This window comes from Apostichopus japonicus, chromosome 16 (genome assembly GCF_037975245.1).
Source record: "Apostichopus japonicus isolate 1M-3 chromosome 16, ASM3797524v1, whole genome shotgun sequence".
Lineage (NCBI taxonomy): Eukaryota > Metazoa > Echinodermata > Holothuroidea > Aspidochirotida > Stichopodidae > Apostichopus > Apostichopus japonicus.
In genome coordinates, this window is record NC_092576.1 from 32478395 (window position 1) to 32493087 (window position 14693).

General features: G+C 42.8%; 1 protein-coding gene and 1 long non-coding RNA gene across 15 annotated transcripts in view; one reads left to right on the top strand and one right to left on the bottom strand.

Moving 5' to 3' along the window:
- The window catches only part of LOC139982121 (uncharacterized), a 325984-nt gene that overhangs the window by 164090 nt on the left and 147201 nt on the right, over positions 1-14693 (top strand). The window lies entirely within an intron of this gene.
- LOC139982170 (uncharacterized) lies at positions 6720-14218 on the bottom strand. Its single transcript, XR_011798017.1, has 2 exons — positions 10498-14218; positions 6720-10395 (listed from the first exon to the last, which is right to left on the bottom strand). It is a non-coding gene; the product is annotated as an uncharacterized lncRNA (long non-coding RNA).

A 14693-nucleotide genomic window follows, 5' to 3' on the forward strand; every position in this document is an offset into this window, starting at 1 on the left:
TGACATCATGCATGATACTCTCAAGTATGGAGAAGTACAGTTCTACTTTTGTGGGACCGTTCCATTAAATTTCACACTATATTGGGGAAAGTCCGTAGAAACTAAATCACTCAAGCCTCTTCAACATATGCCGGCATCCATTCATCTGTAAACCGCGGACGGACCGCTGATTACACGCCGACTGGATGACACATCGTCGAACCACCAGCGGTTCAGAAATGAATGCTAGTGACCACCAAGAAGCCGCTGACGAAACAACGAACGTTTGATCGGTGACCCACAGTCTGTTGACACCGGAGGGTCGACGATGTGTCCTCAGAAGGGCCACCATATGAAAAATTTAATAAAATACCTTTAAGAAGAATCAAACACAGTACTTGACAGTCCCACATTGTTTTATTATTGTAACTTTATACGGTTATCATGCTCTCAAGAAACCAAAATTGAAAACTTTCGAAGGAATGCTGCTAGGATTATTGCGTACATGCACAATATGATGAAAACGCTGCTGACACATTTGACATAACATGAAAAGCTCCAACAACTGTTGCAATGGAAAATGTTGTTTGAGGATAACAAATCCCTTCGTAACTGAAAGACATTTATATTTACGAAATGTCTTCACAATCCTGTTAAAAGGTATGTCTCAACGTTAGCTTTACATGACCAGAGAGGAAAAGCGGGAGAATACGCGGAAGGAAGGATTTTATTACACAGCGTTTACGCAATGTACTAACTTACCTCTATATCTCCTCAAACTGTCCTATAAGGACTTTCTGAAGCCTACACTTTTCTTCAGAAGAAGAGAAACAAGGTCTGTAAGAAATAGAACTGCACGAAAGGAACGAAAGATATCTTCCGAAAACGAAATAGAAAACGTTTCCTTTGGCCGCCATGAGCTTCCCACTTATATTCGACAAGATAAGAAAAGTCCGTTAACAACCACGGACTTGACCTACTAAACTTAAACAGCTTAGGCGTTTACTTTATGATTTGGTCGGTTATGTGACATTCAATTGTTGGATAGTTACTTAGCGCCACCAAATAATCTGTTTACGATATAGTTTGATATATGTTAATTTATGCATACCTTAATTTGAATGGTATGGTTTGTGTTATGTAACGTCTACCAAGGTTTCTTGGAGAACACGTTCTTGTTAAAAGCTCACAATACATTACGTTAACCGTTTAGACGGATCATTTGCGTTACACTGTTTTGTGAAGTATTCCTATAAGTTTGTTAGGTTGTCCCGGGACCGACACAACAACTGGCGACGAGGATGGGATGGTCGGAAATAAAACCTAAGTTCTAAAAAGAGTTCTTACCGGGAGAAGGAGAAACTATGGCTTCCAGCATGTTAAAAGTGGAGATTTATGATCCTGATGTGGAAATTTGGGAATCATACGAGGAACGTTTGATACTGTTTTTCCAAGCAAATGAAGTAGAGGATGATAAAAAGAAAGTGGCGATACTTTTATCTTCAATGGGAGCAAAAGGCTATGGACTTTTGAAAAATCTTGTATCGCCAGACAAGCCATCATCGAAGAAGTTTGACGAAATTTGTGGGACTTTGAGGGAATACTACAATCCCAAACCCCCAGTTTTATTGGAGAGATTCCGATTTTACAACTACAACCAGAGCTCGTCAACTACAATTGCAGAGTTTTTAGCCGAACTAAAGAGAATGACTAGCACGTGTAATTTCGGAAGTTTCCTGAAGGATGCACTGCGTGACCGGTTCGTTTGCGGGATTTATGACAACAATATCCAAAAAAGGCTCTTGTCGGAAGACGATTCACTAACGCTGGATAATGCCGTGAAAATTTCCATGAGTATGGAGTCCGCCGCCAAAAACGCAGCTATTATCAAGGAAGGGTCTGCCAGCGTTCATCACGTGGCATCTAAGCCAACGAGTCATCGAGTGTTCTGTTCGTGCTGCGGTAAACCAGGACATTTTAAAAAGGACTGTCATTATAAGGACTATAAGTGTCATATTTGTGATTGTGTTGGACATTTAAAGGCTGTTTGCAGGCGAAATTCAGATGTAAGTAAACCACGTGATAAGGAACGTAATTCTAAGCATAGGTCAAGTAAAAAGAGTAAACATAGTTCGAGAATTAAGGAAGTAAATCAAACCCCTGAATATGATTCTAGTAGTAGTGTTGAAGATAGTGGTGACGAAGACGTCACAGTTTACTATGTAAAGTTACTTGCGTCAAGCAAACCAATTGAAGTTCAAGTTGAAATTGAAAACCAAAAGATAACTATGGAATTAGATACGGGGGCTGGCGTTTCCCTAATTCCAAACGATATGTTTGTTAAGGCACTGTCGCCTAAGGTCGACATTAAACCTACGAAGGTTGTTTTGAAAACATTTACAGGAGAGAAGATACCTGTAAAAGGAAAATGTAGCGTTAAAGTTAAGTATAATGGAATCGAAAAAGCATTGCCATTGTTTGTCATTGAAGGGAATGGTCCCGCCCTTTTGGGTCGTAATTGGTTGGAACACTTGCCTTTAAATTGGCAAGAAATCAATCGTGTGTATTTGTCACCAAAAGACAAAGTCAATGAGATATTGTCTGGTAGTAACGTACTTAATAAGAAATTGGGTACAGTCAAAGGCATCCAAGCGAAACTTAGGATAAAACCTGATGCAACACCTAAATTTTACAAACCAAGGCCCATGCCTCTAGCTATCAAGGATAAGGTATCAGAAGAGCTAAATAGACTAGTGAAGGAGGGTGTGCTAGAAAAAGTTGATTTTTCTGATTGGGCCGCCCCAATTGTCCCAGTGAGAAAAGGGGATGGTAATATCCGGGTTTGCGGGGACTACAAGGTCACAATTAACCCAGCAATGCACCAACAAGAATATCCTTTGCCCCGTCCCGACGAGTTATTTGCACAGCTGCAGGGTGGTCAAAAGTTCTCAAAACTAGACTTGTCAAATGCATACTTGCAAATAGTTTTAGATCCCGATTCCAGAAAATATGTTACGATCAACACCCATTTAGGTCTTTTTCAGTATACAAGACTACCGTTTGGAGTAAGCTCCGCCCCTGCAATTTTTCAACAATGCATGGACCAAATTTTGGGTGGGTTAAATGGGGTGGGTTGCTATCTAGACGATATTATCGTCACTGGTAAAACTGACGAAGAACATTTAAGGAACTTGGGTCAGGTAGTCAAGAAACTCGACGAGGTTGGTTTGAGACTTAAGGAATCAAAGTGTTCATTTTTCCAGGACTCGATCGAGTATCTTGGTTTTATTGTAGATGCTAAGGGCATTCACCCATCTCCTGCAAAAGTTGAGGCTGTTGTTAATGCCCCTGCTCCACAAAATAAGCAGGAACTGCAATCACTCATAGGGCTTATAAATTATTATCGTAAATTCATGCCAAATTTATCATCTGTTATGGCCCCAATGACGTCAGCTTTGCAATGTGACAAAAACTTTGTATGGTCTAGCGATTGTCAACAAGCATTTGAGGAGATTAAAGAAATTCTCACTTCCTCAAAAGTGCTCGTGTACTTTGACCCCTCTAAGGAGATTACGCTTTCAGTTGATGCATCACCGTATGGTATTGGTGCAGTGATCTCACATTCAACTCCGGAAGGAGAGAAACCAATTGCATATGCTTCCAGAAAATTAACGAAAACTGAGCAAAATTATTCTCAAATCGAAAGGGAGGCCCTAGCAATTGTTTATGGTGTGCGCATTTTCCACCAATATCTTTGTGGGAAGCGGTTCACTTTGTTTACCGATCATAAGCCTTTGAAGTTTCTGTTTGGTCCTAACAAAGGCATCCCTGTGTTAGCCGCATCTAGATTGCAACGTTGGGCTATTCTTCTGAGTGGTTATGAATATGATATTCAGTACCGTACATCCAAACAGAATGCAAATGTCGATTTCTTCTCTAGATTGCCAAATTCGAGCGCGCATACTAGTGACAAACTTAAAACAGTTGATCAGTTTACTGTATTGTGGACGAATGAAGCAAATGATTTGAATCAGGCGCAAATTCAATCTTTACCTGTCAGCGCAAAAGAAATTGCAACAGCTACGAGTAGTGATCCTATTTTATCGAGGGTTAGACATTTTGTTCTGTATGGTTGGCCGGGAGAAAACTTAAACAAAGAAATGACGCCATATTTTAGTAAACAAAGTGAACTCTCCGTCGAAGGCAATTGTCTTTTATGGGGAATTCGTGTGATCATTCCTTCGAGTTACCGAGATCGCATTCTAAGCGAATTGCACGCCAGTCATCCCGGTATGGTAAGGATGAAGTCACTTGCTAGGATGCATGTATATTGGCCAGGTCTAGATTTGCAGATTGAGCAGCTTGTTGAATCGTGTAATGCATGTCAATCAGTTCAATCTGTTCTCCCAAAGGTTGATGTAAATCCTTGGAAATGGCCCACCGCACCATGGCAACGTATTCACGTTGACTTTGCGGGTCCATTCCTCGGTCATATGTATTTGATAGTCGTAGACGCTCATTCAAAGTGGCCAGAGGTCATCCTAATGAAATCCACAACTGCTAATAAAACTATCAATGAATTGAGGACCATATTTGCACGCTACGGCTTGCCAAAAGAGCTGGTATCAGATAATGGCCCCCAATTTATTGCTGAAGAGTTTACCGTCTTTTGCAAGCAAAATGGCATTCGCCATATTAGAAGTGCTGTCAAACACCCAGCATCTAATGGCGAAGCAGAGCGCTTTGTTCGTACGTTTAAACAGGCAATGAAAAAATGTAAATTCGAGAGTGGCAACGTTCAAATTAAAATCGATCGATTTCTGTTGTCTTATAGAACCACACCTCACGCTTTAACCAAAGAAACGCCTGCCAAACTATTCTTTAAGCGAGAATTGCCAACTAGACTATCAGCTCTAAAACCAAATTTGAAGTTTTCAGTGTCACAGAAACAGAACTCAAATACTGAAAAGCCTATTAGATCTGTTTCCGTAGGAGATATGGTCATGGTTTTGGATTTTAGATCATCGTCTGATAAATGGGTTGAAGGCATCATTTTTAAAGTATTGGGTCCTGTAACATATTTGGTTAGAGTTGATGATCATGTATGGAAAAGACATATTAATCAAATCAGATCAAGATCATGTAAGCCTTATAGTCGTAAAATGCACACATTTAACGATTTAAAGCCTTTGCCAAGTATTGTGGATTTAGATATTCCTGTTGACTCTGACGAGATCAGTAAACCGAAATCAACTGGTGTTGATGACGTCACTCGTGGTTTAAAGAGAAATAGTTCTCCCGTTTCTGAGGTAGAATCGCAGGAACAGAATTTGAAATCGCCAGTTGTTGTTTCGGTCCCAGACGTGGCAAGGGCTTCAAATCCAGTAACACCTAATTTGAGACGGTCGTCACGTACTCGTAAACAATTTGTTCCATTTAGTATTTCATCGTGAGTAATTTTATAAGTCTAGAATAAGAAAGTTTAAAGGAAACGTTTTATTTTGAAAAGTTGTTGAGTGTCATATAATTAATAATTTCGTAAAACAAGTATTGCGAATAATGATATAATTTTGAATTTATTCTTAATTAGAAGAAAGGGAGGAATGTTGGATAGTTACTTAGCGCCACCAAATAATCTGTTTACGATATAGTTTGATATATGTTAATTTATGCATACCTTAATTTGAATGGTATGGTTTGTGTTATGTAACGTCTACCAAGGTTTCTTGGAGAACACGTTCTTGTTAAAAGCTCACAATACATTACGTTAACCGTTTAGACGGATCATTTGCGTTACACTGTTTTGTGAAGTATTCCTATAAGTTTGTTAGGTTGTCCCGGGACCGACACAACATCAATCGCATGCCAGAAGTAAAAATGCTATCATTTTAACTTAATTTAAAAGTAGAATAAGCCACAAAAAAAATGGGTGTATGTTGGCTGTTGTGTTGGTTTGGATAGCCTAGGCATACATTTGTTAACAGTAGATATACACAGTTCACATGCAATAGAAATTACAACATCTCCTGAACAGACTTGATAGCATGTCGTTGAATGTGGTGACAGTCAAGTGGATAATTTTACCACTGCTGTGGTACACCCACAGGCACACCTGCCCACACACACACATAGGCCTATTATATATATATATATATATATATATATATATATATATATATATCTATATATATGTATATACATATATAGCATTACAAGTCAAGGATCATTGCGAGTAGACCTGGATCAATAAAACGTGTTTAGGGCTATTGTGTTTACAACATCGTCATAAAATATCCTTTAGTGACATCTAAAAGACAATGCTAAAAGTAAAATATTATTTAAATTGACTTGTTAAATACGAATACAAAACCTCAATGCCGTTTGATACAATTGTCTTGAGCAAGAGGAATGTGCCGATTTGCTCATATTGAAACAAAATTCTAAGTACCTACTGATGGCCAAGATAAGCACGCGTCAGCAAAGGTTACTTTTACTTCCTACTTTCGTTACTTGAGCTTGTGTTATTTCAACATGCTTCCTGTAAGTAAACACTTAACAAACCATTAAAATTTTAATGACAATTTAAATCTATTTCAAGGTAACACGAGCCTAGCGATGCATTATATGTAGTTCCGAGGAGCTTTCACTTTTCAAATATATTATGTCATAACATATCGAATTACTTCAATATTTACTGAAGCTAAAGTAAAGGAAACAGAAAGCAACAGCCACGCAGGAAATTGTGTTTATCATTTAATTCCAAATCAGAGAATCGAATAAAAGATCTGTCAGGAACATTTTAGTGTACTAAAACAGTTATAATGCATCTAATATAGTAGTAATTATCGTGAAAGTTCATATGAAACGTTGTAGCCTAGCCTTGTTAAATGCAGGAAAGTTATGACATTACTACAATGAGTAACATCTTCGCACCATCAGAAAATGAGACTTACCTAATACAATAAAAACTACTGTTAATATATAGAAGTAATGTTCTACATGGTTTCGTTATTGAGTAACAAAATACGCAAGAAAAGATGTTACTTGATCCAATTTTTCCAACAAGAAAATAAACAAAATCACTCAAATTAGAATTCGATGCTTTCTGTGTTAAATGTTGACTAGTCATATTTATAACAGACAGCTCTATTCTATTGGAAGATCTGTAAGGGAAAACTATATTACTTGAATGAAAGCTTGTTCTTCTAATGATAGCAAATGCTTGTATTTGTACCGGAACGTCTATTTGCTTGGCGCATTTATTTTAGGTGAATGTCGATGCTCTAGAGAGAGAACTTAGTAATTTCCCCATGTGAAGAAATTAAAGTGAAGTATTGTTTAAGAAGTTTCCAAACTCCGTAATATTGAAAATACATGCATTTGTGACACTTGTGCAGAATAGCCAACTTAGTTAAATCTTTTAGAAGTCATTATAATTTCGCATGTATGGTCTGATAATGCAGGAGGCGTGCCCATCTCATCGATGCAGAAAGGTCTCTAAGTGTTCGGTGATAATTGGTTCCCGCTGTTCGCAGGAACATTAGTGGGGGTTTCTTGCGTCAAACAATCTCTCCTAATGGCGTCGCCTAGTTCAGATATTGACCAACCCCTCAGTAAGATGTCGGCTAAATCAACATAATCTAACTTTTTAAAATGTTTAAATTATTTTATAATAATCTTCTACAGGTTGTCTCTTCTGCAGCTTGGAGTGTCCTGGTGAATGGTGGAGTTGCTTGCAAGCTTAGATGTTTAAAGCAGTTTTAGAACAAAGAAATACTGTGACTTAAATGTGTTATCCCACCATACCAGAGAAGATGTTACTTCAGACCTGGCCATACATCCTCTAGGAAGTAGAGAAACTGTCTTCGTACAACTTTAACTTATTACCCCGGGCCATCCCGTTCAACTACAGATGCCTGCTACTCACCCTCGATGTCATGGTCGTCTACGGTCTCAGTCTGCGCGCATCCTCGCTCATCTGGTTAGGTCTCTGAAACCTCTTCTTCAGTTTTCCGCATAACACTGATGCGACACGGGTTCTTCTGAGCGGGGAACAACCCCAAATCGCAAATCAATCGGCAACCAAGATTCCCGTCAACATATAAAAGAGTATTAGGACATATCTGTAGCTTCTTTGCTTCATTCCTGGTACAATTATAAGCGTGGACAAGGGGGCGGGGGGGGGGGGGAGGGCGGAAACGTGCAATCGCCAATTTTCCTCATTGAGAAGGGTCCGTTTTCCTTCTTCTCGTCCTGAGTTTCCCAAGTAAGTTGAGGAGGGTCTGGTTAAATCTCTCGCTCTTTCCGTTACCTTGGGTATGGTAGGCGGTGGTTTGGGACTTCCTGATATTCAGGAGTTTGCACAGCTCCTTGATTACCCGTGACTCGAAGTCACGACCCTGGTCTGAATGAAGGCGGTCGGGAACCCGTAGTGTACAAATACGTCCCCCACAGGACCTACCGTGGTGGCCCACTGTGGTCTCTGTGGGTATCGCAATTAAATACCTGGTGAAGAGGTATGTAAGGACCAACACATTCCTGATACCCCCTGAATCAGGTCGAGCTTCAGGAAATCTAAACAAAGAGGCTAGTGGTCTTCACCGAGATCAAGGGGATTTGCGTCGTATGATTTTGCCTTCGCTTGGACACATCGCTCACATCGCTGGCACTTACCTATGACCTCATCTCCTGTGTTGGGACAGGAACAACTTCACCTCATGTCTAGGTTCCGGTCTGCAATATGGTTACCCACATCATCGTGTAGGTTCTGCATGGGCTACCTGTGAGGGAACAATCTGGTATCAAAGAGTCATTAACAGAGTAAAACACCTTCCGATACAGGGTCTGGTCCCTAAATACCGACTTACCCATATCCCCAGACGTATCTGAGTCTCCAGAGACAAATCAGCAAACTCCTTTATGTCTGTCTTAGTACCCCTAGCCACAAAAGCTTTCACCACCCTAATTGGGGCATCGACGTCGTGATGCTGGGCCCAATCAGTTGGCTCGATGCCTGGGGAATGAGTCTTGACCTAGGACTAACGTTTCGGCAAACTGGTTTGGATCCACACCCGGAGAATCACACACTGATTCTATCAGGGCATCTGATGGTTCTGTTACCTCTGCCAGCTGAAGTCCTAAACATACTGCGTCTAATACCGCATTGGGACACTGTCACTGCACAAGGACTGCATGTTAACTTTTCTTCGCTCTATGTCTCCATTGGCTGTTTGAGGAACTTCTCCCGCATTCTGTTCTCCTGTCGTTGAAACTCAACGAACTCATCGTCGTGTAGGGGGCTCCTGTGCCGTTAAAGAACGTCATCAACCTGGTTTTGCTTCCCTGGCGTGTACTTGATGTCGAAGTCAAAAGTGGTCAAGGTAGCCAGCCAAAGGTGACACTCAGCGTCAAGCTCAGCTCTGGTCAAGACATAGGTCAACGGTTTATTATCAGTGAGGACAGTGAAGTAGTTACCGTACAATAGTCTGCGACCATTTCAACGTGACTTCTCACTTCGGAGCAAAAAAACTCTAACTTTTGGGCTGGATTGTTCACTTTTCGATAGCACACGGCTATCATACGCCACTGGGTGCAGTCTGTCGTTGTTCTGCTGGTATAAGGCCGCTCCGAGTCCAAGGGTACACGTATCAGTCTGGAGTACAAACGGGCACTATAGTAAGCGAAAAGCAGTGTGGGAGCCGTAATTAATCTTCCAATTAACATATTGAAAGTATCATGACACTGTTGATCCCACTTGTCACCAAATGGGGTATCCGCACTAGGGCGTGGTCTGGTTTGACCTCGGGAGCTCTTGAACCTACCTCTACGGCCTTTCCTCACTGGCTCATCTAGTCTGTTCAAGTCGTTCACAGGCTTCGGAATCCTGCTGTAGTGTTGGATATATCGGCGATATTTCCTACAAAACCTTCGAGGGACTTCTGGGGTCTTGGCCTTGTGGAGATCTTATCAGGATTATGTTTGCAGACTACCGGCGGAGATAACGTGACCAAGGCACTTCATAAATGGTTGGGAGAATTGACACTTCTCTGGGTTTTGCCTCAACCCAAACTCCTACAGTTGCGTCGAAACCTTTGTCTAACGTCTGCACCTGTTCAACCAACGTACGTGAGAATACAAGTAGGACGTCCAGGTAAACCAACCCATCTGTGAAAGCCACATCACCCATGCACTTCTCCATGAGCCATTGGAAAGTGACAAGGGCATTCAAGATACCCTGGGGCATACGGTTGAATTCGTACAACCCCAGGGGACACCACAACGCGCTATTGGGTTTGTTTGCTTCTTCTGTGTCTATCTGGTAGTACCCATACTTCAGATCTAGTCAAGAAAACCAGGCGGCCCCGCTCATAGAGTGGAAGGTATCATCAATCTTCTGTATGTGGTACTTGTCACGTTCTGAATGAGAATTGAGAAGACGATAATCAACAGTGAGTCTTATATCATTGTTCCTTTTCCTAATGAAGACAATGGGTGAAGCATAAGAACTTAATGACTCACGAATGATACCCTTAGCCAGCAGGTCCTGTATGTGTCTACGTGAACTTCGAATTTGGCTGGCGGAATCTTTCGGCTCTTCTGTCGGAAAGGGGCGTCATCTGTTAATCAAATCTGATGCTTAACAGCCGAGGTACACCTAATGTCGAGGTCATCGTTGGAGAAATCATTCTCATGCCTCCTCATAACGTCAGTTACGCTCTCTTTTTACTCTGTCGTGATCGGTGAATCCTTCAGGTCGAAGGGCAATTTTGTCGGTGTGCTGACCTGGTGGCTTGAATTGAAAACATTACATTGAACGTGAGATGTCAATAGCTTAACACAACATGGTTGAAAACTTTCCAATGAGGTGACTATCCTTAAGTTTCACTTCTCTACCTGTATGATTCTGGACGGTCACCTTTATTGGGCGAAAGCCACCTTACGCCAATTTCGTTAAGGAAGGGGTACATGATGGCCCCTAGATAGGCGGAAATGACATTCTACCAGGACATCGACCTCTATACCCAAAGGATTTCTTATCCCAAAAATTACGTCAATAGTGCCTTTTGCTGACACAGCTGTATTTCCTTGCACCTTTACTGATGTCATATAACCATCTTTACTACACTCATTTAGTGTGGCTGGACGTTTGTTAGCTGCAGCCCATTTGGTGCTCACCTTTATCTTACGGATGAAGCTACGTCTATCCTAACGGCGACAGTCAGCAACAGGGAAGTGCTAGTTCCAAATAGTACTGACACATTGTCCATCACACAGGATGAGAACAAGGGTTCTTACCTTACGCCCACCCGTTCCCTCATCACCTCCGGAAGAGGTAATGTTATCCTTTTCAAATTCCAGGTAAGGGACCACATGCCCTGCTGCACCAGTGATTCGTAAGTCACTTAGGGGTGGAGTTTTCTGTCACGTAGTCTTGTCTCGGAGGACTTCGCAACACACGTTACATGCGAACCCGTATCCAGTAACGTGTCACGCCCCTGTCCATCCACATAACATTGTGGTGGAAGCACCTCCACCAACAATGTGGGGATACCAAAACAATGTGGGGATGCTACTACCACTCACGGAACCACTATGACTGTGGGACAAGATTTCTACAGGCAGGTCGCCGCGTTGTCCTTCTGGTTATGTTTCCGAGAGTCATTGTGACCTCTCTAGCAGTCTCCGCGGCACCAGTTCAGCATGGGGGGGGGGGGGGGGGGCTATGGCACTCTCTTACCATATGCCCTGCCTCCCCACACCTGTAACATATGAATTCGCCCTTAAAGGGGGGCTTTATTTACCTACCTTGGTTATCATCTTTAAACCAGGAGAGTTACTTTTTCAGTCTCTTCAGGTCCGCGACCAAGTGGGCAGTCTCGATGGCAGAGGGGGTTGTCATGGTAGGCTTCGGTTTCCTCTGTCGGAGCCCATTGTCAGAGATACATCCTCTAATGAACTGGTTGAGGCGGATTATCTGTGTTGTCTGGGTATAATGTCCCGAACTGAAGTGCCAGATCCAAACGACACTCCAGTCTGGTCAGATATGCGAATGGTTTCTTCCTATGCTCCTGGTACGTCCGCCGAAAGAGGGTGAACATTTCATCTTATTCAAAGGCTACGCCAAAAGCCTGTTGGGCGACCAGCTCGCTTGCTGTTCAGCTAGGTCCCAACTCTTTTTCTGCCTTCCGGTAAACCTTCAGGGCTGGGGCAATGAGGCCTTCAGCCAGGTGGGGCCCTTGTCTTCCTCAGAAGGCGGGTGGGGGGGGGGGGGTGGGGGAGGGGGTCTCCTCTACCATCTGGTTGCAAAGTTAGTGCCAAACATCGAAGGGCAGCTCACTTGGGGATACAGGGACCCTCCCCGAAAATGTCCTCATCCGTCAGTAGTAGGATTTGACCTGCACCTGTAACAGTGTGCATGTGTTCCACCACCTACCTCCTTGCCTCATCTGGCACCAAAACGGGGCCCATTGCAACTGCTTCGGATAGCTCCTCTTCAGCTTTCCCAGGGAATTGCTGTAGCGTGACAGCAGATCCCGGACTTCCGTAATGAAGGCACCATCTTCTACATTTGCGTCTCCCGGGACCGACAAATCTATGCTTAAGTTTTATAAAACACAGAACGTAGAAAGTTGGGGCTTGACATCATATATACACATGAAATTACACGATACATTTATATAACATCAAACAGTTTCGAGTCAATATACTTGTTGTATCTTCAAATCGGTAGGGCTCGTGAAGGTCGTTAATTTCACAATTAACTTATCACAGGTTTCAATACTCGAGCGCCAGTTTGTTTTATTGCACATAGTTTAAAGGCAGGGCTTTGCTGGTATCGCAACCACGAGATACAGTAGATCAAGGGAAGCGGGCTTCAACAAGTCGCCTACCTTTAAGAGTATATAACACACAAGTACAAACACACATTATTCTCCTATAATCCTTAGGGTAAATACTATTTATTCACCATAAAGAGAAGATGGATAAAATTATGAATAGATACAAGATTAATTAATGGAAGTCATTATAAGTTAGCACATACGGTATACTTCTGCAGGATACGTGCCCGTCTCATCCGTGCAGAACGGTCCCTCAGCCTATGGGTACGTCTCAGAATGGGGGTGCATCTGATTCGTTCCCGCGGTTCGTACAACCAAGAGTTATGGGTTTCCAGCGTCTAAAAAAATCTCTCTTTAGGACGTCACCTAGTGCAGACATTGACCAGTCCCTCAGTAAGATGTCGACTACAACAACAATACCTAAGTGCTGTGTAGGAATTTATACATATACTTTCCAATATTTTTCTACAGCTCGTCTCTATTGCAGATGTATGGCAGCTCCGAACGTCTTGGTGATGGTGGAGTTGCTTGTAAACTTAGATGATTTAAGCAATTTTGGAACAAGAGAAACTGTGACAGAAATGTGTTTTCCCACCCTACCAGACAAGATTTTACTTTAGACCTGGCCATACATCTTCCAGGATGTAGAGAAACTGTCTTCTTACAACTTTAACTTATTACTCTGGGCTATCTCGTTCAACTATAGTTGCCTGCTACTCACATGCGATGTCATGGCCGTCTACGGTCTCAGTCTGCGCGCATCCTTGCTCGTCTGGTGAGCTCTCTGAAGCCTCTGCTTCAGTTTTTCCGTATAACGCTGATGCGACAAGGGTCCTTCTGGGAGTCGGAAATCAATCGGCAACCTAGATTCCCGTCTACACGTAAGAGAGTACTAGGACATACCTGTACCTTCTATGCTTCTTTCCTGGTACCATTATGAGCATGGACAAGGAGTGGAGTGGGGGAGGGGGAGCGGGTGGCAACATGCAATCGCCAATTTTCCTCATTGAGAAGGGTCCGTTCTCCTTCTTCTCATCCTCGAGGGTCCCAAGTACGTTGAGGAGGGTCTGGTTAAATCTCTCGCTCTGTCCGTTACCTTGGGTATGGTACGCGGTGGTTCCGGAAAACTCCTGATTGATTACCGGTGACTCGAAGTCACGAGTCTGGTCTGAATATAGGTGTTCATGGAACCCGTAGGGTACAAATACGCCCCCCACAGGGCCTACCGTGGTGGCCTTTCTGGTCACTTGTGGGGATCGCAATGGAATACCAATGGAATAAAAAGAGATCTGTAAGGACCATCACATTCCTGGTATCCCTTGAATCAGGTCGAACTTCAGGAAATCCAAAACAAAGCAGCTGAAATATTCTAGTCGTCTTCACCGAAGTCAAGGGGACTGGGGGCGGGGGGAGGGGGGGAGATGCGTTGTTTGCTTTTGCCTTCCTTCGGACACATCGCTCACATCGCTCACATCGCTGGCACTTACTTATGACCTCACCTGTCTTGGGGCAGAAACAACTTCACCTCTGGTCTAGGGTCCGGTCTGCACTAGGGTGACCAACATCATCGTGCAGGCTCTGCATGGCCTACCTGTGAGGGAGAACAAGCTGTTATCAAGGAGTTATTATCAGAGTCAAACACCTTTCGATATAGGGTATGGTCCCTAACTACCGACTTACCCTAGCCCCAGACGTATCTGAGTCTCCAGAGACAAATCAGCAAACTCCTTTATGTCTGTCTTAGTACCCCTAGCCACAAAAGCTTTCACCACCCTAATTGGGGCATCGACGTCGTGATGCTGGGCCCAATCAGTTGGCTCGATGCCTGGGGAATGAGTCTTGACCTAGGACTAACGTTTCGGCAAACTGGTTTGG